Source organism: Homarus americanus, unplaced genomic scaffold (genome assembly GCF_018991925.1).
Source record: "Homarus americanus isolate GMGI-L3 unplaced genomic scaffold, GMGI_Hamer_2.0 scaffold367, whole genome shotgun sequence".
Lineage (NCBI taxonomy): Eukaryota > Metazoa > Arthropoda > Malacostraca > Decapoda > Nephropidae > Homarus > Homarus americanus.
Genome location: NW_024743709.1, coordinates 10,912,795 through 10,936,005, shown reverse-complemented (window position 1 = coordinate 10,936,005; position 23,211 = coordinate 10,912,795).

Below are 23,211 nucleotides of genomic sequence, written 5' to 3'. Positions count from 1 at the left end.
CCCCTGATGTATTTCCCTATTGCAGACTTTATCGAGGTTATCCTTCTATCATTTGGTTACTGAGGTACTGTGGATGACTTGTACAAGATCACGTGTTAAAAATAATTACATAAAACCATAAATCTTTTTGCTTGTTGGGTGGAATATATACAATGAGTATAATAATAATTCCAGAACAAACATATTGCCTCGGGATCAGTGAGCGTAATAATACTCTCAATAATAATACAACCGCACAATATACTGATTGCCCACAAAGTCTAATTCCGGTTTTAATATATAGTTATATTACCAGGAGCAGCAGCGAGCATGATATTATTCTCAGTAGGGTTATTACAGTTTACCTTAAGGTATCTGAGTTTAATAAGGCTCAAAAGTTGACACAATAATATCACCAGCAGCGAGTATGATCATATTGTCTAGTATAACAGTATAAGGAAGCTGTGGAGAGCAATATAAGACATTACTGGCGAGAGAGTTGATTTCCTTAATGTATTAACAGAGAGTCTTATAGTCTTCCCGATACAGGTAGTGTGGCGTAACAAAGGTGGCGTGTCTGGGGAGGTGACAAGAGCACAGCAGTAACCAGTACAGTACAACGAGGAACAAGATAATGGAACAACAACCTGGCAATGCCCGGAGCTGTTAGTTGATACCAGGTCTTTCACTACGTGTGTTGTCCTGGGGGGGATGATGATACGGACAGGACAGTCACGATAAAATACTAATATAGTACTAATATAATAAAAATAATGATTAATAAAAATAATAACAACAAAAATTATACTCCTTTTTTTTATTGTGGCCTCCAGCGTCCCCCAATAGCCACACCTTCGCCACTTCTTTTTTACCATAATATTAAAATAACTTAATACAAAAGTAGCTACCCTAGCTGAGTTAGTTAAGCCACAGATCTATGCGGCATTCAGTGACTTATCCCATTAGAATCGATAGGTGGCTTTGGGACAGAATAATAATAATAATAATAATAATAATAATAATAATAATAATAATAATAATAATAATAATAATAATAATAATAATAATAATACAAAATAAGAACAATAATAACAACAATACTACTATTAATAATAATAAGATAAAAAAATCGATAATAATTACAACAATAATAATATACCAGTACTACCACTAATAATAATAATAAAACAGATGTTCTTTTTGCGTAATATGTTAAATAGAAATACGTCAGTTTACAAAGACAAGTTCAAGCTGTCACTTTGTATACACCAATCCCGTCTCCTCAAGGTGTGCGAGATAGAACTGGTGATTATGCTATTGTATATGAAGACTTGTTCATGTCCAAGAGGACACTAAGTTACCGTCCACAACCCCTATTTTTCCGGAAAGGGGTCCGTATGTGGCCGGCTGAGTGACGTCTAAATTATATACTACTCAACACAGTTTCATATTTCCATATTTTGTATTATTAAAAGTTATGTTCCCTTATTTCCTTACAGAATATTTAACAAGGCTAGTGACTAGTGCCATTATTTCAGTACAGAATTTATACTGTATATACAGAAATGAAAGCTGTGTTTAGTCTTAAATATCGACGCTGTTTATAAAAAAAATTCTGCCAATAAAATATAGTCCTGCATTTATGATTTTACATGTTCACTCAGTCGTAAGTCTGTGTCATCAGCCAAACGTTTCCATCACGGTAGGTTGACGTTGGTCGTCTTTTACCTGCTGCAGTATGAGTGCTTCTTGGGTACACTGGACCTCCCTACAAACGTCCCTTTACCGTCCTCCCTCTATACCTCCCTCCCTCCTGACACTCAAATACAAACAACAAAAATACTTGACATATACAAAAAAGAGAAACACGTATGCACCTATCAAGATACACACACACACACACACACACACGTTATCGTCTCTCCGACAATCTCACTCAGTCCTTGGCCGTGTCACCGTGTCGTTGTTCGCCTCGGGTACTGCTACTTTTGGATGTTTCCCGTGAGACCAGGATGTACTAAAGGCTCGCGCCGTATACGTTTTGCATGGAAATGGTTGAGTTTCAGAAGCGAGTTACAACAAAGGGAGGGGTACTGTAGGGGTGTTGAAGGAAGGGGGTGTGTGCTACCGTTGTTCTTGTGGCTGTGACGGATATTTTCCACGAGGGGGGAAGGAAAGGGGGGTGGCGGGGAGGAGGGAGAGAGAGGGAGGAGGGAGAGAGAGGGAGGGAGGCAGGGAGGAGGTGAGGGGGGTGAGGGAGGGGGAGGGGGTGAGAGAGGGAGGGTTAGTGTTCTCCATGACATGTTTTTTGGATGTGTTTTAAGAAAGAAATATTTATTCCAACTCCTTACTCCTAGTTTATGTTCCATGTATGTGTTCTAGATGTGTGTTCCATGTATGTGTTCTAGAGGTGTGTTCCATGTATGTGTTCTAGAGGTGTGTTCCATGTATGTGTTCTAGAGGTGTGTTCCATGGATGTGTTCCAGAGGTGTGTTCCATGTTTGTGTTCTAGAGGTGTGTTCCGTGGATGTGTTCTAGAGGTGTGTTCCATGTGTATGTGTTCTAGAGGTGTGTTCCATGGATAGAGGTGTGTTTCTAGAGGTGTGTTCCATGTATGTGTTCTAGAGGTGTGTTCCATGTATGTGTTCTAGAGGTGTGTTCCATGTATGTGTTCTAGAGGTGTGTTCCATGGAAGTGTTCTAGAGGTGTGTTCCATGGATGTGTTCCATGTATGTGTTCTAGAGGTGTGTTCCATGGATGTGCTCTAGAGGTGTGTTCTAGAGGTGTGTTCCATGGATGTGTTCTAGAGGTGTGTTCTAGAGGTGTGCTCCATGTATGTGTTCTAGAGGTGTGTTCCATGGAAGTGTTCTAGAGGTGTGTTCCATGGATGTGTTCAGAGGTGTGTTCCATGTATGTGTTCTAGAGGTGTGTTCCATGGATGTGTTCTAGAGGTGTGTTCCATGGATGTGTTCTAGAGGTGTGTTCTAGAGGTGTGTTCTAGAGGTGTGTTCCATGTATGTGTTCTAGAGGTGTGTTGTTCTAGATGTGTTCCATGTATGTGTTCTAGAGGTGTGTTCCATGGATGTGTTCCATGTATGTGTTCTAGAGGTGTGTTCCATGGATGTGCTCTAGAGGTGTGTTCTAGAGGTGTGTTCCATGGATGTGTTCTAGAGGTGTGTTCTAGAGGTGTGCTCCATGTATGTGTTCTAGAGGTGTGTTCCATGGAAGTGTTCTAGAGGTGTGTTCCATGGATGTGTTCCAGAGGTGTGTTCCATGTATGTGTTCTAGAGGTGTGTTCCATGGATGTGTTCTAGAGGTGTGTTCCATGGATGTGGATGTGTTCTAGAGGTGTGTTCTAGAGGTGTGTTCCATGTATGTGTTCTAGAGGTGTGTTCCATGTATGTGTTCTAGAGGTGTGTTCCATGTATGTGTTCTAGAGGTGTGTTCCATGGATGTGTTCTAGAGGTGTGTTCCATGTATGTGTTCTAGAGGTGTGTTCCATGTATGTGTTCTAGAGGTGTGTTCCATGGATGTGTTCTAGAGGTGTGTTCCATTTTTGTGTTCTTGAGGTGTGTTCCCTGGATGTGTTCTAGAGGTGTGTTCCATGTATGTGTTCTAGAGGTGTGTTCCATGGATGTGTTCTAGAGGTGTGTTCTAGAGGTGTGTTCCATGGATGTGTTCTAGAGGTGTGTTCTTGAGGTGTGTTCCATGTATGTGTTCTTGAGGTGTGTTCCCTGGATGTGTTCTAGAGGTGTGTTCCATGTATGTGTTCTTGAGTGTGTGTTCCATGTATGTGTTCTTGAGGTGTGTTCCCTGGATGTGTTCTAGAGGTGTGTTCCATGTATGTGTTCTAGAGGTGTGTTCCATGGATGTGTTCTAGAGGTGTGTTCTTGAGGTGTGTTCCATGTATGTGTTCTTGAGGTGTGTTCCCTGGATGTGTTCTAGAGGTGTGTTCCATGTATGTGTTCTAGAGGTATGTTCCATGTATGTGTTCTTGAGGTGTGTTCCCTGGATGTGTTCTAGAGGTGTGTTCCATGTATGTGTTCTTGAGGTGTGTTCCCTGGATGTGTTCTAGAGGTGTGTTCCATGTATGTGTTCTTGAGGTGTGTTCCATGTATGTGTTCTTGAGGTGTGTTCCCTGGATGTGTTCTAGAGGTGTGTTCCATGTATGTGTTCTGAGGTGTGTTCCATGGATGTGTTCTAGAGGTGTGTTCTAGAGGTATGTTCCATGTATGTGTTCTTGAGGTGTGTTCCCTGGATGTGTTCTAGAGGTGTGTTCCATGTATGTGTTCTAGAGGTATGTTCCATGTATGTGTTCTTGAGGTGTGTTCCATGTATGTGTTCTAGAGGTGTGTTCCATGTATGTGTTCTTGAGGTGTGTTCCCTGGATGTGTTCTGGAGGTGTGTTCCATGTATGTGTTCTTGAGGTGTGTTCCCTGGATGTGTTCTAGAGGTGTGTTCCATGGATGTGTTCTTGAGGTGTTGGTAATTAAACACCTTAAATCTACCTGATGGGTATATGTTTTACGTTGTTTTTTTAATAGATATAAATATGTCATTTTCCTTCATTTATTATTAGATTATTTTGACGTAAGAGAGGCCAGTATGTTGGTATAGGTAACGTAAACTATTATCTTCCCACTTTCCTTTTATTCAGACGGTGACATATTAAAGGTGTCAAAGGTCAAACATTCTAAAAACATGTGCTATGACCGGCAGTTCTTTTGTCTTCACTAATCAAGATAATGTTGAACAGAGATTTATCATAATGCAACACAGAGAAAACAATTTACGTACAGTCGGTGTCTTTTTTATCTTCGTACTCGTGTTTAAGTTCAAAGGTTACAGCAAAATCAAGGGTATGAAAAATCATTCCTTAAAAAAAATTGGAATAACCTTTTCATTAGTTTGCACATAGACCATTATTGACGACCCGCACAGACAGAACGATATAGATGCGGCGTTATTTCTATTAAGTTCTTTAGTAATAAACTTTTAACAGCTTTCTTGGCTGTATTGTCTAAACAGCCTGTCATTGTCTGAGTAGCTACCCTGTTGATGTACACGCCGAAGAAATGAGAACTTGATTGACGAATAACTGAATCAATATCTATCTATCTATCTATCTATCTATCTATCTATCTATCTATCTATGATTGAACTCTTTTAACAAATGTTTATTCGCCACAACACAACTGTCAGTTGAGGAGTTCTAAGGCTAATTAGTATTGTATATTCGGGAGTGTTCATGAAGGCAGAGTTTACTGTTGTGTTATTTTTCAATCACCCCAAAATTCTCCCCTCAGCTTATTTCACCTGGCGCTTAATCACCCTAAAGTTACCTGGGAGACTTAGGTAGGGTAGGGTAGGGTGGTTAAACTCCAGTTAAAATAAGGTGAGGGGAGCAGTCACTAAGTGATCTACAGTATATTGTGTTGGTTTTCCAGATTTCAACAGTTCCGAAAATGAAAAAAAAAATGTGGTTCATGAAAGAGATGGAAGAGAAAAACAAATTTCATTCTTCTGGCAATGTTGGCGATTCTATTTTCTTTTTTCCCCCAACGCTGTCCCGGGTTCACAAAAGCACCCAGACATGCATCTTACAAAGGCATATCCGAGAACGAGATCCGGAAACACTTTCCAGGAATGTATGCTGGAAGTATTTTCCATGGGGGTCTTCCCAGTATAAAGTGCCAGATGTATATTTCATGAGGGTTTTCCAGCGACCAGTGCCACAGGCTTATACCAGAAGGGTGATCTGTTTTGAAACTGCTGGAGACGTTCCATAAGTATTTAATAGTCTTTTTTTTTTCGGTGTGAAGGTTAAAAGAAGAGATGTAAAACACAAGAGCCACACACAGGCAGATACACCCAGGTGCTCGGAAGACCTGGCTGTCTACCTCGTAAGACACAACATTCTTACAGAGGATGGGTGTTGCACTACGATTGAGTCTGGGTGATATATCCCACTGAGTAATAACCTTAAATGAGCAGGATGACCCTAGAGTACAATGAACTAACTATCTTAACACCTCGAATACTTTGTTTAAACGTCTTAAGAGAATGATTTAAATCCCTTGAGTACAATGTCTTAAATACGAAGACTAACTCCCTTGAGGACAACGACAGCACACTCAAGGGGGTCAAGCCGTAGTAGCCAAGGAGTGAATAACTTAAGGCTGGATTGTGGCGAGGAGACAGAGAAATCTTGAGACTGCTGTTGTGGCAGAGTTGTGAATCGTAAAATAATCGCAACTTCATAAGAAAAACCTTTATTTTCAGTGTTATCCGACAATTTCAAGAAATTTGTTGACCGGTCGTGTTACGGCTAATGACAAAACATCTGATATGAAAAGGTTGGATTAACGTATTTCCTGGAAGAATGATTGTCTGAGAATTTGTCTTGTTTGTGATTTAATAGTCTTAAATATTGAATGAAGGGGGGGGGGGGGCAGTTTTCTCCAGTGCGTAATAGCAATATGACCAAAACTGTATTGTATTGATTTCTACACATTACAAATGACAACATTACATTTGGAATCATGTGATAGCGTATTCACGTAAAAAAATGACGTAACATAACAACAAAGACAAAATACATGCACACAAATGTAACAACTTAAAAAAAAGAGAGAAAAACAGCATCACCTGGAAATAAAACACCTGTGCTGAGAACTGTAAATAAAAGAAAAACTACTGTCAGGTGGATTATAAAGAGATGACTGGAGGAACGCTGACCACCTCAACAAGAGAGACTCATTTTCAGAGACGAGTGTCATTCAAAGATTGAGTGGGAATGAAAAACAATTTCCATTCCAAGACAAATGATTTCAGTTATGCTGTGTGTGTGTGTGTGTGTGTGTGTGTGTGTGTGTGTGTGTGTGTGTGTGTTCGGTCAAAGCCTCGGGGATATGGTTAAAAGAATATCTAAGGAGCTATTCCAGCCAGGTGAGCCACGGTAGTAAGCTGTGTGTGACTTAGGTGATGCATATTGTCCTCTCTCCCTGACAGGACGCGAGAGGAGGAGGAGGAGGATAGTGGAAGATGGATTAAAGTGGAGGAGGAGCGGCCCAGGTGGAAAAGGACTGTTGAACTGACAGAAAGGAATAGGAGGAGGAGGAGGAATAGGAGGAGGAGGAAGAATTGGAGGAAGAGGAGATGAATACGAGAGGAAGAAGGGTAGGAGTAAAAAGGAGAGGATGAATAGGAAAGGAGGAGGGGGGTAGGAAATGGAAGAAGAAGAATAGGAATAGAAGAAATAGGAAGAGAAAAAAATAGGAGGATGAGGAATAGGAGACGAAGTAAAAGAAGACAAAACTCGACCTACGGACAATGAATTTACCTAACTAGAAACTCCATGGACCTCTAACATTGACGAGAAGCAGAGAGAGGACAATGGCAGTATGAACAGACAAGTACAACAGTGCCAACCTTACCTGAGACACTTTAACAATATCCCACCTCCCGAAATTATACATTATATCGCTAAAAAAACCCATAAAACAACGATAGACATGAATTAATAACAAACAAACCCATAAACCTAGCCATTATATCGCTAAACAAAATCATACTAAAGCGATAGACATGAATGAATAACAATAAAAACATTAAATACCCAGAAATCTATCCAATCTATCGCAAAGAAAAATAAGAAATTCATAACAGTTTCCAAGACAAGCGTTTAATTTCCCCTGGTAAAGGTGTGGCTTTGGAGGAGTCATGTTTTCCACACATTACCCAGGAGCAGTAGGCCGCCGAGGGTACTTTGTTCAGTGGACTGAGAGCTTATTACGGCTTCGGCCGGAAACTGGAGGGAACAGTGTTTGTATTTCGCTTCAAGGGAGCTTTATTTAGACTTTATAAACCCTTAAGACAGATTTTATTGACTTCATTAACCTTTAATAGATTTTAGTGACGTCATGAACCCGTAGAGAGAATATAATCGCTTTATAAACCTTTAAGAGAAATTAGTGCGTCTTTTTAAACCCTTAGAAGAGAATTTTGTTCCTTTATATACCTGAACCCACTCAGTGCACTATTGTGTTTGACATCTTGTGTACAAAAACAACTCAACACCAAGTTTATGAATCGTTTTATAATATTTTTTAGAACAGTTAGTAAACAAATGACAGAAGCCAGTATATGTTTCATTAAGAATAGTGTCCTAAAAGGAACATTTTATTTTTACATGTACATCATCTTCACCTCAAGAAAGGTTTGAACGTGTTGCACCGGAAAAAAAAACACGACCATTCCCTTCACGTGGAATAAACGTTGCATTTAAGTAAAAAAAAAAAAAAAAGAAGTAATTTGTATATTCTGAAAAAAAAATAGCCTTTGTGTTACATTGAAAAAGACGTGAACTTTTAACTTCCTCTAAAATAAATATCACACATTTGGTGAACATAAATAAATACAATTGTACTTCATTGTACCTGAAAAAAAAGGGATTTGTATCGTACTAAAATACTCCAACCTCACCGCCATCTGAAAAACATTCACTACACTACCGCCATAAACCACATTTTAAGTGTAGTTAAACTTTTCATTAAACCTGGACACTGTAACCTAACCTAACCTAAAAGCTACCTTGCCTCTGTAAAACTGACACAATGTGCTCTTACCTTGTACCGAAATCAGCTTCTGCAAAAACACAAATCAGTGTTAAGTCCAATAAATCAACTCTTATAAAAAGTATTATATAATTTGAGACTGTCGCCATGATGAAACAAAATCATTATGGTTTAAAGTCTATTATTCTCTCCAGCATATTTCGGCGACGAATGACATTCACCATAAAAATTTCTGAAAATTATGTCAGTTTTGTCATACATTTATAAATCACCGATAAATTCACAACAATGCCGAAAATCCAGTAGTGTGGCTGATTACTTAACGCCCATTACTCGGCTACCAGAGGCCTTCAGTCCCCAAAAATGTTAGACAAAACCAATGACAAGTTGTTAGTTGTTACTCCCAGTAAACTGTTTCCAGAACTAAACAGTTCAACATATCAATATAAATAAGAAGGCGGGGAGGAGGGGATAACATGTCCACAAACTGTCTACAACAGTGACCTGTCCAGGATGTTATCTGGTGGGTGAGGATAGAAACACTTCTCAAAAAGTCAATATATTTCCTCTTATAATCAATAATTTAGCTTCACTGTCTCACCCGGGGAGGTCAGGAAAAGTATAACTTTCCTAAAAAAGAAACCCCCCCTTCATCAATTTTTGAAGAGGATACTTGTTGCCGCCTGCCTCAGTTAGTGGCATTTTTTTTTTTTTTAACCCTGAGGTATTTTAACCCTGAGGTATTTTAACCCTGCGGAATTTTTGCAGTTTTGGTGGTTGAGGGAGATTTAGTTCGACCCCAAATTCTGTGATTTCGGCGGTGAAAGAGTTAAGATAAATTTTTGATGCCCGTAAAAAGCTTTAAGATAAATTTTGATGTCTGTATAAAGCTTTAAGATAAATTTTGATGTCTGTATAAAGCTTTAAGATAAATTTTGATGTCAGTATAAAGCTTAAAGGGAGATTGTTGGAACATGAACCAACCATCAACCTTGAATGACGAATCCTTGACTTTCCGCCAGCCGGTAATGTTAGAGTGGGTGGTGGTGGTAGTGAAGGAGGTGGTGGTGGTGACGGTGGTGGTGGTTGTGGTAGGGGTGATGGTGGCGAGGGTAGTGGTGTCATGGTGGTGGTAGTGGTATTGATGTAATGGTGGTGGAGGTTGTGATGGAGGTGTTGCCGGAAGTGGTGGTGGTGATGGTAGTTATGGTAGCCGTGGTGGTGGTGACTGAGGTGGTGGCGGAGGTCGTGGTGGTGGTCGTGGCGGGGTAGTGGCGGACGTGGTAGTGGTGGAGGTGGTGGTGGAGGTGTTGGTGGTGGAGGTGGCGGTCGTAGTGGAGGTGGTAGGAAAGGGGGGGGGGTAAAGGAGGTGCAACCCATCCTGGACACGAGGAATTTAAGCTGGAATGGTCAAGTTGGAGGCGATATAGAACACAGGATCCAGGAATGATGGTGGAAATGGTCGGTGTGGAGGTGATAAGAGCAAAATGGATATTGAGGATATATCCAGGAAAAAAAAATAAGAATAGATTTTTTTATTGGTTTCCCGATAGGAAGTACACAATAATTCCCAGAAGAAGTCCCATAATGCAATCACGCCGCCCCTGTACTGGAAGGTCCGTCGTGCGCCTCGGGTCAATACAGTTAATTTCTTACAACAAAAAGAAAGAAAGAAAGAAAGAAACCCAAATAGACGGAAGAAAAAATGTTGTATCAAGTCCCAAGCCAGAGCTGGACTGTAGGAATCGTATAAAAAGATATTGGAAGGTTTATTGAATCCAAATACTGGAAATTGGATAAAATAGAGAGTCTCTGGAGATGGGAGGAGATAGCAGCCTGTGGGGGTCCGGGCGGGAGATGATATCAGGAGCAGGGAAAATCAAATCGGGGGAAGAACATGTTATAGATTAACTGCGATACAGGGCGTCCAGGGGTGGTGGTGAGAGTGTTTGTTATGCTTTACGTCCCCCAGCTGGTGCAGAGACCACCTGCTGATCTGTGGTGATAGTGAACGACTGGTAGTGTAGTGATGGGTGATAATACACTACCTCTATGTTTCAAATAAATCTCATGGCATTACATGAATAAGGTGACTATCATCATTGTCGTAACTTAATACCTTTGTAGGAACACAAGCAACAGATATAAGAAGTAGTCGGCAACATTTTCTCGGCAGTACTACGGGGCCACCCACCAGCTAGCCTTGTAGGAGGTAATTCTGATTTGTTCATTACACGGGCCGTCTGAGCCACTCATATTATGGCAATGGTTGACGAACTCTGCTTGATATTAATGCATTCATTATGGTGTCAAGTGTTGTGAAATGTTCCTGATTTTTTTAATAGCTTTTCATTAAATGAGACAACGCTGATATTCCGGCTTTATTTACAGCCTTTGTACAGTATTAAAAGCCTTAAATTTTTGTTGAAAATCGTATCCATAAGGTGCATGTTTTTTTATACACTTATCAAGTAATTTATACGAACTCAGTGTAAGTTCTGGTGTTAGCTCCTGGCCTCTTGGGTATGGGAGGTCCATTGAATGAATTAACAAAACAAATCCAAGTATTTTGAACTTTGTGGGATGACGTTCACAGTGGCGTCAGCTACAGTGTGTCGCTGGCAAGTGGTGGACACTCTTTTCCAGGGGGATCTCTGGGCTTATGTTGAAACATTCGTTCTCTGAAACTTTCCATCTAAATGTCTTTAGATATAAATTCTGACCTTAAAATCCTATTCCTTGTATAGCAAATACTGTTTCTTGTGCTGCCCAGAGCACCAAACTATCGAAATTCCTTTATTTATAAAAGTTATGTAATAAATTGTCCAGTTCAAATATTGCAAAAAAAAAATATATATATATAAAATCACCTCCCGGAGAAGAGCGCCCACCGTCACTACCTCGTCCATTACACGAGGTTTTGATCCTGTATAGGTCCACGAGCTTCAGTAATGCTCTACAAGACCCGACAGAGAGCTCAAGAGATGGCGGAGTCAGGTTTATGGAGTATCACAACCTTCATCTGGGTTATTAATTTATTTTACGTATCTTTTTATAAATATTGAAGCCCACGTCTTAAGGCTGCCAAGTTGCCCGAGTAGCTGGATGACTGTGACTCTGACACTGAGTTATGATATAAAGGACGAATGAAGTTGTTCAGTATCAGCTACACTGACAAGGATCACTAGAAACATTAGCGTCATACAGGATAATATAGTGTACTCTGCCTGACTCAGTGAGATCACGCCCGCAACGTTTGAATAATTAAAGTCAAATCTGAAAGTAAATCCATATCCCCGACCGTGTTCCCAGCGGGCGTGCCGTCGTAGCTGTCTGAAGACGATAACTCTTGAAGGAGGAGACGGAGTTTCTTGGGATTATGAAGACACTGGATCTCCCTCCCCTCCCCAACACTCTCAAGATGTTCGACAAGTTTGAAAATAGGTATAATCGCATTACTCTACTCAGAGAATTAACCGGGTCCGGAGATGCAGCGCCTCGTTCAACTTTAGGTGAATTCATCAAAGCTGTGTCTGGTTATTATATTCTGTTTTATAGAGAAGAGAACATGGGAGACCACCGGGTTAATACTCCTGGGTGCCGTGAGTCGATAGGTTTCTCTTATAAATGTTTGGGATCATGGAGAGATCTAACTGAGAGACTCACTCGTGTGACCTCTCCCTCGTCTGCAGCAGGAGGGCCACCACACTGGTCGTCTAGTCGCTCACTGTCACACCAACAGCTCGAGATTACACTAAAATGCATACCAAAAATGGCTATCAATATTAAGTAACACCCTTAAAGACAACAGTCACCTTTATGAACCCCACCCCAAAGAAAAAATTAAATACAAATGCGTAAACAGCGAACGCCTGTTGGCTATTGTTATACGCCACCAGGAGACGTAGTAAAATAGTCCTCGTGAACCTACTGCTACAGGAACCTTGTTATACACCACCAGGAGACGTAGCAAAGTAGTCCTCGTGAACCTACTGCTACAGGAACCTTGTTATACACCACCAGGAGACGTAGTAAAGTAGTCCTCGTGAACCTACTGTTACAGGAACCTTGTTATACACCACCAGGAGACGTAGCAAAGTAGTCCTCGTGAACCTACTGTTACAGGAACCTTGTTATACACCACCAGGAGACGTAGCAAAGTAGTCCTCGTGAACCTACTGCTACAGGAACCTTGTTATACACCACCAGGAGACGTAGTAAAGTAGTCCTCGTGAACCTACTGCTACAGGAACCTTGTTATACACCACCAGGAGACGTAGTAAAGTAGTCCTCGTGAACCTACTGCTACAGGAACCTTGTTATACACCACCAGGAGACGTAGTAAAGTAGTCCTCGTGAACTGCTACAGGACCCTAAGGCCCCTTTGGGCTATGCTAATATATATTTTTTCTGTCGCTGCCGAGTTTTCTTCTTTATCATATTCTAAATTTGTGATATATATTGGGATAAAACTATAATGGGAGGTGTGTGTGTGTGTGTGTGTGTGTGTGTGTGTGTGTGTGTGTGTGTGTGTGTGTGTGTGTGTGTGTGTACATTCGAATGTGTAGGTTCATTCCATAATAGAAAAGTATTTGAGTAGTTGTTGGAATTCAGTTTTTTTCTGGGTGTATGCAGGTAAGAGTGTAGGGGGAGGGGGTAGACACTCAGAGGGTGAGGATTTTGCTTGCCACCATATATATTTTGAGGTCTTGCAACAGAGAGAGAGAGAGAGAGAGAGAGAGAGAGAGAGAGAGAGAGAATTTTTTATTATATATGTGTGTGCTAGACAAGTATGGAAGAGGGAAATGGACGGCTCCAGTCTCTATACTTTTGTTGTGGAAGAAATTTTTGTAGGTGTCAATACGTGTATGGTATGTAAGGTATATATTTGTTGTTGTGTACGTTGAGTTTGTTTATAACGCTTATAGTATAAAAACATTCCCTGTACTCAATACCTCTATGGTTATATGCAAGTGTTACGAGTACTGGTAGTATCTGTGATTGTCTTACGTGGCTGAAGGGAATCTGCTTTGTTTTGTTTCTGTAATATGCGAAGTGGTATCCAGTGTTGTGTATTTTTTGTTACTATAAATTTTGTTGTTTTTGTATTTGAATTGTCAAACTGTTGTATGTTAGCGCGTGTATGTGGGTCCAACACCAGTGTATAGTACTTCAATGTTGGTGGTGGTGTGTGTGTATTGTTGGTACAGTGAGAGTTTGTGTGTGTTGTACACTTGTAAAGGTTCAGTTGTGAGATCCCAGTGTTCTATTCACTTTTGTTGGTGTGTTATTTAAGTGTGTGTTCCACTTTAAATCTGCACAGAGGTATATCCCGAGGTGTGTGTGTGTGTGTGTGTGTGTGTGTGTGTGTGTGTGTGTGTGTGTGTGTGTAATAATAAGAATAATAATAATTAACGGTTTATTGAAAAAAATTCTGCAGCCCGAAGGCTGAAAATATACATTGGACATAAATGACTTATTACATACATTGGTGGTTTAACAAGAGCCTTCATTAGAGAAAAGTAAAGGAACATACAGTGAACATACAGATTATTGTAGGTGTTAAACAGCAAACTCGTAGTGTAGTAACTCCCTCCCAGATGGTGTTAGGAGGAACTCACGTGGTGTAGTAGTTCCCTCAGATGGTGTTATGAGGGACCTGGCGTGGTGTAGTAATTCCCTCGCAGATGGTGTTATGAGGGGCCTCACGTGGTGTAGTAATTCCCTCACAGATGGTGTTATGAGGGACCTCACGTGGTGTAGTAATTACCTCACAGTGTGTGTGTGTGTGTGTGTGTGTGTGTGTGTGTGTGTGTGTGTGTGTGTGTGTGTGTGTGTGTGTGTGTGTGCCAGATTGAAAGAATACACCAGGACTGGTTTGATGAAAATGACCCGGAAGTCAATGTACACGTCGATGATAAACGTGCTGCTTTAACTGGCTGGTAGAACAACCCTCAGTCTCGAACCAAAGTTGATACCTCCCGTAAAAAGAAAGCGGCGGCCCAGCGAGAACTTCAAAATCTAAGGAACGACTGGTTTAAAACAAAGCATGTTTAACACAAAACCTGCAGATCAGCACAAGATGCACGAATTTTTCAATTCCACTAAAACATTTTATGAGCCAATCGCTCATGGCGCAGCCCCCTCCACTCATATGACGGTAACTCCTCAATTAAAAACGAAGAAGGCATCCTTCAGTGATGGAAAGAGCACTACTATTCACTGCTGAACTGAAACACCAATGTGGATGTCCTGACTACCCAGCATGTCCCTCAGCATCTAGAGCTGTCCCACCTCAGCTATCCTCCATCGCTGTATGAGGTAGCTACTACCATCAAACAGTAGCCCCAGGGCCTGATGGAACCCCAGCCGAGATGTAAAAGCAGGAGGACCAGTGGTTACCAGCAGACTCCACTCTCTCTCCTGGAGAATATATGGGAAAAGGAGGAAATCCCCCAAGCTCTTAAAGACGCCTCTATCTTCAATATTTATATGAACAAGGGAGACCGGTCCGATTGTGGCAACTACTGCGGGATCTCGCTGCTGTCTGTAGTTGACAACATTATCGCCCGAGTCCTCCTGAACAGACTTCTTCCTGAGGCGGAAAACTTCCTCCCAGCATCACAATGTGGCTTTAGACCATCACGTGGCACAACTGACATGATTTTTACTGCCAGCCAGATACAGGAAAAGTGCAGGGAGCAGCGTCGTGACCTGTATATGGCCTTCATCGACCAAACCAAGGCCTTCGACTCGGTCAACAGGGAAGCCCTCTGGTGGACCCTCAGCCGTTTTGGCTGCCCATCAAAATTCATAGCCTCTGTGAGGCAACTCCACGGTGGCATGAACGGCAGTGTCCTGCAAAATGGCACCCACTCTGAACTCTTTCCCATCCAAACGGGGGTAAAACAAGGATGTGTACTGGCACCAACTCTCTTTTCCATATTCTTGGCTGCCTTCCTTACTCACGCTAGTGCCAATTTAGCTGGCGGGGTGGACATCAAGTACCAGATGAAGGGTTCTTTTCAACATAAGACGACTCAGCAGGAACAAAGGTGTCGGCAGCTTCCATTACTGAACTCCAGTATGCAAACGACCTCACCCCTGTCGCTCACACTGAATGCGACCTACTGGAGATCCTGAACACCTACGCAGATGCGTATGCACACTTCGGCCTTGAGGTGAATGTACGTAAGACTCAGATTCTCTTTCAGCCTGCCCTGTTTCAGCCACACCGCCACCATCCATCCAGGTTAACGGTACTTCCGCCTCTGATGTTACCCAGTTTCGGTATCTCGGCTCGCACATGTCTTCATGTGTAGGGAGGTGAAATTATCTAAGTTGCACATATGTCGCACAGTGGTCGTCCCCACCCTGCTATATGGCAGCGAGACAGGAGTCACATACATAAAGCACCTCAAGGCATTTGAAAACTTTCACCAACGTAGTCTACGTTCCATCATCTGAGTTCGCTGGGAAGACAAGAGAACAAATGCCTGTGTTCTCGTTGACACCAACAGTAGGAGCATAGAGGCTACCATTATCCATGAACAATTTCGTTTGACTTGCTATGTTACCCACATGGACGACAGTAGACTGCCAAAGCAGCAACTTTAGTCACCTAACGAATAGTAAACGTAATGCCGGCGGGTAACTGAAAGGGTATAAGGATAGTCTTAAGACAAACCTGAAAAAGTGCCAAATCGACACCCTCACCTGGGAGACGATTATTCCACACCATAATGCTTGGAGCAGCACCACACGAGGTGTCAATACTTTCGAGTTAGCCCGGCTGCATACCGAGGCAGACAAGCACCGACGCCGGAAAGAGGCTGCCGCCGCCCCTCCCGCACTAGATGTAGCCCTCCACATGCGCAACATCTCTGAACGACCCTGCTGGTCCCGTATCAGTCATTGAGTCACCTCAGAACTCACCAACGTAGGTGACATCCTTAATAACTCATGTCATTGTATTATATCTGGATAATCGTCATACTCGTTTCCGAGTGACAGCAAAGTAGTAGTAGTCGTAGTATGTAAGTATGTATGTATGTATGTATGTGTGTGTGTGTGTGTGTTTGTGTGTGTGTGTGTGTGTGTGTGTGTGTGTGGTTACTTGGTATATTCTTGTGGTTGTTGAAAACATTGACTGAAACTGAGTGTTGAGTTATCTCTGCTTTATCGCTGGTTCAGTCATAAGTGATTCGCTGCGCCGTGTGTAAGTTTTGCTATGATGGTAGTGTCATGACTGTGCATTTTGATGTATCTAAAAAAACAAAAAAACAACAACAACAACAACTGAGGTTTGTTATAACGCCGTTTATCTACGAGATGTATTGAAGTGTATTCTCTGTTTTTCGTCATATTTTCTGTTTTATTATTTCCAGATGTGTTTTAGGTGAGTGGTCATTCGTATAACCTGTGTTTTATGTGGTGTTGAGCCGAGAGGGGGAGTGTCGACCCGGTGGTGTTTTTTGTGGAAACATGTATATTCATGTTGGTACAGGTGTCTATGGCTTGTTTTAGACTCTCGTGAAAGAGAAGTCAGTTACGTAGGTTATTGTATTTTATTTAATTGAGACTAATTCGGTCCTAAAATGCTGATATATTGTCCGAGTCTTTGATTATATCTATCTGGTCTACAATTAGCATCAATAATCATATCTGTGGTCACCAACTCCAGTGACTGCCCCTGTGTTTGTGGTGGGGACATTTTTGTTTGTGAAGATACTAAGCCAAAGACGGTGGAAGTTCAGTGTGTGTATGTGTGTGTATGTGTGTGTGTGTGTGTGTGTGTGTGTGTGTGTGTGTGTGTGTGTGTGTTTTCTCTTTTATTTACGGGAATTAGCCAACCCGGGCACAAGTCGACTGGGGGGATAAGAACAGAAAGAAATTAGAAAAGAAGCAGGAAAACCAGCTTTTTAAAGTGAGACATTGTGTGAGTACGGAAACACAGAAGAAGGCAGAGCATTCCACAGTTTGGCTGTGTGAGGAAAGAAGAATGCACTATAACGGGATATTCTAGTGTGACCGACAACCACAGACAAATGGTGGGCACCGCGGGGAAGACGAGTGTTACGAGCCCACGGCCTTGCCGGTGGTACACAGTATACAAAATCCACCGAACATTGTCCGTTAAAGTACCTGTAAAAGAGAGAGAGTGAAGCAACATTACGGCGAAGAGAAAGGAAAGAAAGATTGTCAACTAAAGGAGGAGAGTCAATAAGACGAAATGCCTTTGATTCCACTCTATCTAACAGTTGGACAGAAGAAGAGCCACCCCAGATATGAGAGCAGTACTCCAAGTTAGGACGAATGAATCCCTTATATACTTGAAGCAACGCTCAGGAGTGAAGTAGCTACAGCAACTGTATAGCATTCCCAGCTTTCGGGAGGCAGCGTTTGCAATGTTGTGGATGTGTGCCTTCCATGATATATTCGAGGAAAGGGTGAGGCCTAGCATATCTATTTTAGAATTTGGCAGAATGATAGCCTCCTGAAATGTAATTGGTAGGAGATCATCTACTGTAGTTTAGAAAGTGTAATGGGTAAATACCGAGATTTATTACTATTGAATTTAACCAAGTTTCTACCTCCCCATTCGGCGTGTGTGTGTGTGTGTGAACATAGTGGGGCGACAATAGGGGTGTATAATGCCATACAATAACTAATTGACTGACATTATTACCCAAGACAGCTCGACCACTTATGACTATAGCTGGTCTCCCATGAGGTCCAGTGTTAGTACAGCAGGACCCCGTGGTGCGCCAATACCCGATGAAAAACTGCGACGTTTGGTTGTTTCACACTAGGCGACACCCACCTTATATCCGACCTCAGCGGCCCTCGAACCAGAATCACAGTAACACGAGGCAACCCCACTCTCGCTACAACACCATCTGAACTATCTTAAATGTGTGTAAGTCTCCCTACACGTAAATACGCACACTAAAATTTCAATAACACTAAAAAAGAAAAGAAAAATCGCACAAAACACTGATTAATTATACTCCTCTGACACCTCGTTGCTTTACATCCTTACACCAAGTTCTGGATTAAGTCTGGATGGACGGTTGGACACACACAGACGGAAAGTAGACCTCCCTATGCCCCTCTGGGTGGTGGGGAACAAAAGAACAGACGTGAATAAATGAGGCATTATCCATCAAATTTGGGCGAACGAGGACATTCATCACGTCAGAACTGATATCCGCTGCGGTAGTGATGGGAGGCGAGGCTCACTAATACCTTATATTTATCACACTATCATCACTACATTCTAATAATTACGTAAAAAAATAGACAAAAAGTTAATAAAAGTGGAATAATTAACAAAGAAACTAATAACACCGGTCAACAAATTTCCGCATTTTATTTGGTTCAGAAACAAAAATATTTGTATATGATAAATTAAAGTATAATGAGAATGAATCCAAACTTATTTTTACTCTATTATGTTTGTTTTTATAGAAAATATGAAAAATTGTCTTACATAATAAGTATTGTATTTGTGTAAATTACAAAAGCAATCTGCGTGGATTTAGACGAGTACAACTTTCTGACTAAACTAAACTTCCATGAAAATATTTCTTCAGTTCAGCGATATTAATGTTTGGGAATTCCTGACTGAGGTATATGAAGCCTTCACCATCTTAAAGTGACGTGTTAATAATGTTTTTCACCAACACTTGCTTGGTGTATCATGGTGGTAAGTACACATACTGAGAGATCAAAAGTGATTCCTGCTGCGCCCTTTTCTTACAAGGAATAACTCTCATGAGGAGCCCAGTCATTTCTCTGTTAATGTTCTTGTCCAGCATGGCTGGCCTACACACACACAATAATTATTTTTTTAAAACCATCTTGCGTGCCCATGAGCAGGCCTATGATGCTACTGATATTCAGTATATTTGATAAATTTAAGTGCCACTTCCATATTTTCGTAGGACTCTTTTAGAGGAACTGCTTTCAAACTGGTTTTAGAGTTGTCATTTAAAACGACAGTACAGTTCAGTATTCAGATGGATCAGCCTTATGACCTTGTGCATCTCAATCGGTACCAAACCACAGCAGTAATACCCTGAACTGCTCCACACTGAAGAACTTAATGAAACCCTCTATACGTTTTCTGAAGAGAGAAACAAGAACAACCATGTGCAGGAGGTTCCACTGCTGTAATCTGGAATTTCACAATTTGTTTTTTGCTTCGAGAGCTCAAGATCCTTGACGAAGCCAGTCAGTGCTACTATCTATGTACATTCAATCTCTTAACAACTACAATATGTGCTACATCAAAACTAAGAGCATATTTGGAATCAACATACTTCAATTAGTAAAAACAAAAATCCAGTATGATTGATGAACCAAACACCTTGTTGACTAGTGTAATTACGGGAAAAATATTGACAAGAAAAGTTTAAAAGGCAAAATAAAGTGTACAGCAGAAACTAATAATTACTAAAAAACATAATAAAACAATTAATGAAAATTTACACAATACAAAAGTAAAAAAAAAAATAAGTAAAAAAAAGATGAGTAACAAAAAAATACTAACAGTAGAAAATACTGAATAGATTTTAAAAAAAATGTGAATGTAGTTATTATTCAAGAAAGAAAAAGAAAAATGAAAGAATAACAAATAAAAAAAAACATTTAAAACATGGAATACAAACCAAGCATAAAAATACCTATAAAAAACTCACACAAACTCACCAACAACCTGGAAAATCTATAAAAAAAAAGGAAAAAAAAAAGACTAGAGAAACAAGAAAAAGTAAAAAATACCGAAAACCAAGTAAGCAGCGAAAAGCAGAAAGAGGCCAACACAAGAACTCTGCCGTGAGGAAGAGTTTGGTGAATCCAGGAAGAAATGATTTATTAAAACGATCACAAGACCTTGGCCCACACAATACTGTCTCGAGGCATAAAGGGTCGTGATCACCTGTACCACACACACCTGTAAAAAAATAAGTTTGTTGTGTAGCTGAGTGCGTGAGTGTCTGTTGTGTGAGGGTGTGAGTGCTGTGTGAGTTTGTTGTATTTGTGTGAGTATATGTTGTGTTGCGCGCGCGCGTTTTTTATGTTTAACCCCCCCCACACACACCTGCACACACACACACACAAACACACACACGCCGCCTACATTATGTTATTGGCTGCACAATAACATCCATGCATTTGACAACACATGGCTGCATTTAACCTAATTTAGCCTGTATCGGGGTGATAGCATTCTCATAACAACAACTAGATACATAAAACCTATAATAATAATAATAATAATAATAATAATAATAATAATAATAATAATAATAATAATAATAATAATAATAATAATAATAATAATAATTTACAAGACAATTTTTTTTACCATATTTTCAAATAATTACCTCTATTTGTGAGGCTGTAATTTGATTGTATTTCCTTGTCTATAATTAATTTAATGTGAGTAATTTCTTATTTGACTACGCAGGTGTACTAATGAACTGGATGTGTTAGGTCGGTTATGTAAACAAATGGGTGAGAATGTTTGTATGTAAGTGATCGTGTACTGAACTCAACATTATGCAACAGGTACAGGCTTTTATTGCAACATTTTAAAACATTACGCCATTATGTGTCTGGGTAGAGTCTAGTGAAACCGCCACTACAGCTTACACCATCCTCTTTAAAACTACTATTACTACTACCATCCCAAACACCTACCACTACCAACATTACCATCATAACTACTCATCACTATTACTATTGCTATCATTACCACCAGTAGCATTACCCAAATGATCACTATCATCACCACAATTACCATCACCACCACCTACCACCAACACCACCATCATCACCTACCACTATCACTACCTACCACCGTCATCACCTACCACGATCACCGCGTACCATCGTCATCACCTACCACTATCACCACTTACCGCCGTCACCACCATCTACCACCAGCACTACCACCTGAACTACAAAGCTGATATAATTCCTGCCAATTCCCAGAAATATTTAATTAACGTATCTTTCTAAATCTAATATTAACAATAAAGGTAATTAAACACTTAAAGGCATCTAACAATTAAGAGAAATCAATTTCCTTAATTAAATTTGAATATCCAATATATATATGATTGTGTATAAATGTGTTTGTGCTACAGTTTCACGATTTAAGGTTACATGACTAGCACAAATAACTTTTACTGGACCCACCTTGACCTGACCTGACCTTGAAAGACGTACAATATCTGGTAAATTTATTAGTAGTTCACACAACTCTGTTAGAAAGTCAAGACTATGTTTTCTAGTGTATTTTGTGTGTGTTTTCATTGGTTCTGACCTTGATTTCTGTCAAAAATTGCCTGTTTTTTAGTTATCGCCTCCTTTTACCCCCAACAAGATAGGGGATCCTGTTGGGAACCAGGGTTTTGGGTGGGACGTTTTCCGACAAAAATCATGGCCACGTGAATACAAAATATACTAAAAAACACTAGAAAAACATATGAACCTAACCTACCCTAACCTGACCTAACCTATCCTAACCGGACCTGACCTAACCTATCCTAACCGGACCTGACCTAACCTAACCTGACCTTACCTATCCTGACCTAACCTATCCTGACCTAACCTAACCTAACGTGACCTATCCTAATCTGACCTATCCTAACCTAACCTAACTCTCACGGTGTTTTTCGTAACCAAACTCTCACCATAAGAGGGAATCACTGTTATTTCTTACCTTATTCCGAATTAGAAACTTTACTGAGGTAGGGAGAATACCACGAGAACTAAAAAATTCTATTACTTGTTCGTTAAAAAAAAAACCAACGCGCAATTAACTCCATATAATTGAATTGACACCCATTGCAGATTTCCATGGTCGGAAATGTATTTGAATTTCGAAGCATGAGAAACCCAAAATCACAATATACTCTGATTGGGCCAAAAAATACCGTGAATTCTAAAAACAGAAACCACAATTAATTTTAATTGGTGGCAGAAAAAAGAACGCTTTTGATTGGCCGCGTGACGTGTACGGGAACGCATGCGCGTGACGATTTATGAAGGAAACACGCTGAGTGGGAGGTCGGGTAGGCGATAATGGCGGAGGATTAATGGAATTAAATAGAGAAAGATTCGGCATGCGCTATCTCCGTTATTACACGCTTCCGACGGTAATGTAATAGAAGAAAATTATCTTAAAATTAGACGCCTTTTTCGAATGTGATAAAAGATTTGGGGTAGGAATGTTGCGTGAACTACTATAAAAATACCCTCACACTACTCTGGTCTTCCTACTACTCTCACCCCAGTGTTTAGTTCTCACCTCAACTTAGTCTCTTCTGCTTTACCAATCGTCTTAAAACGCCATCTCCACTCTCATCTCTGACGTCACTGCTAATATACACCGGGGGAGGGGTAGAGAGGGGTGTGGGGGGAAGGGGAGATGACAGTCTCACATTTTCTACATACTTTCTTCGTCAAGCATTAAACCATTTATATATTTCAAAGATATTTATGTCAGCCAGTCTTCCTCTCACGATTATAAGTAAGCACAATTTTCTTCCCTATTTCCCTATGTTATTCATAGAATCTGACGACGCATTTTCAATTAAATTATCTAAAGTGAACCAAGTCGTGTGTTAGTGCCATGTACTCATCA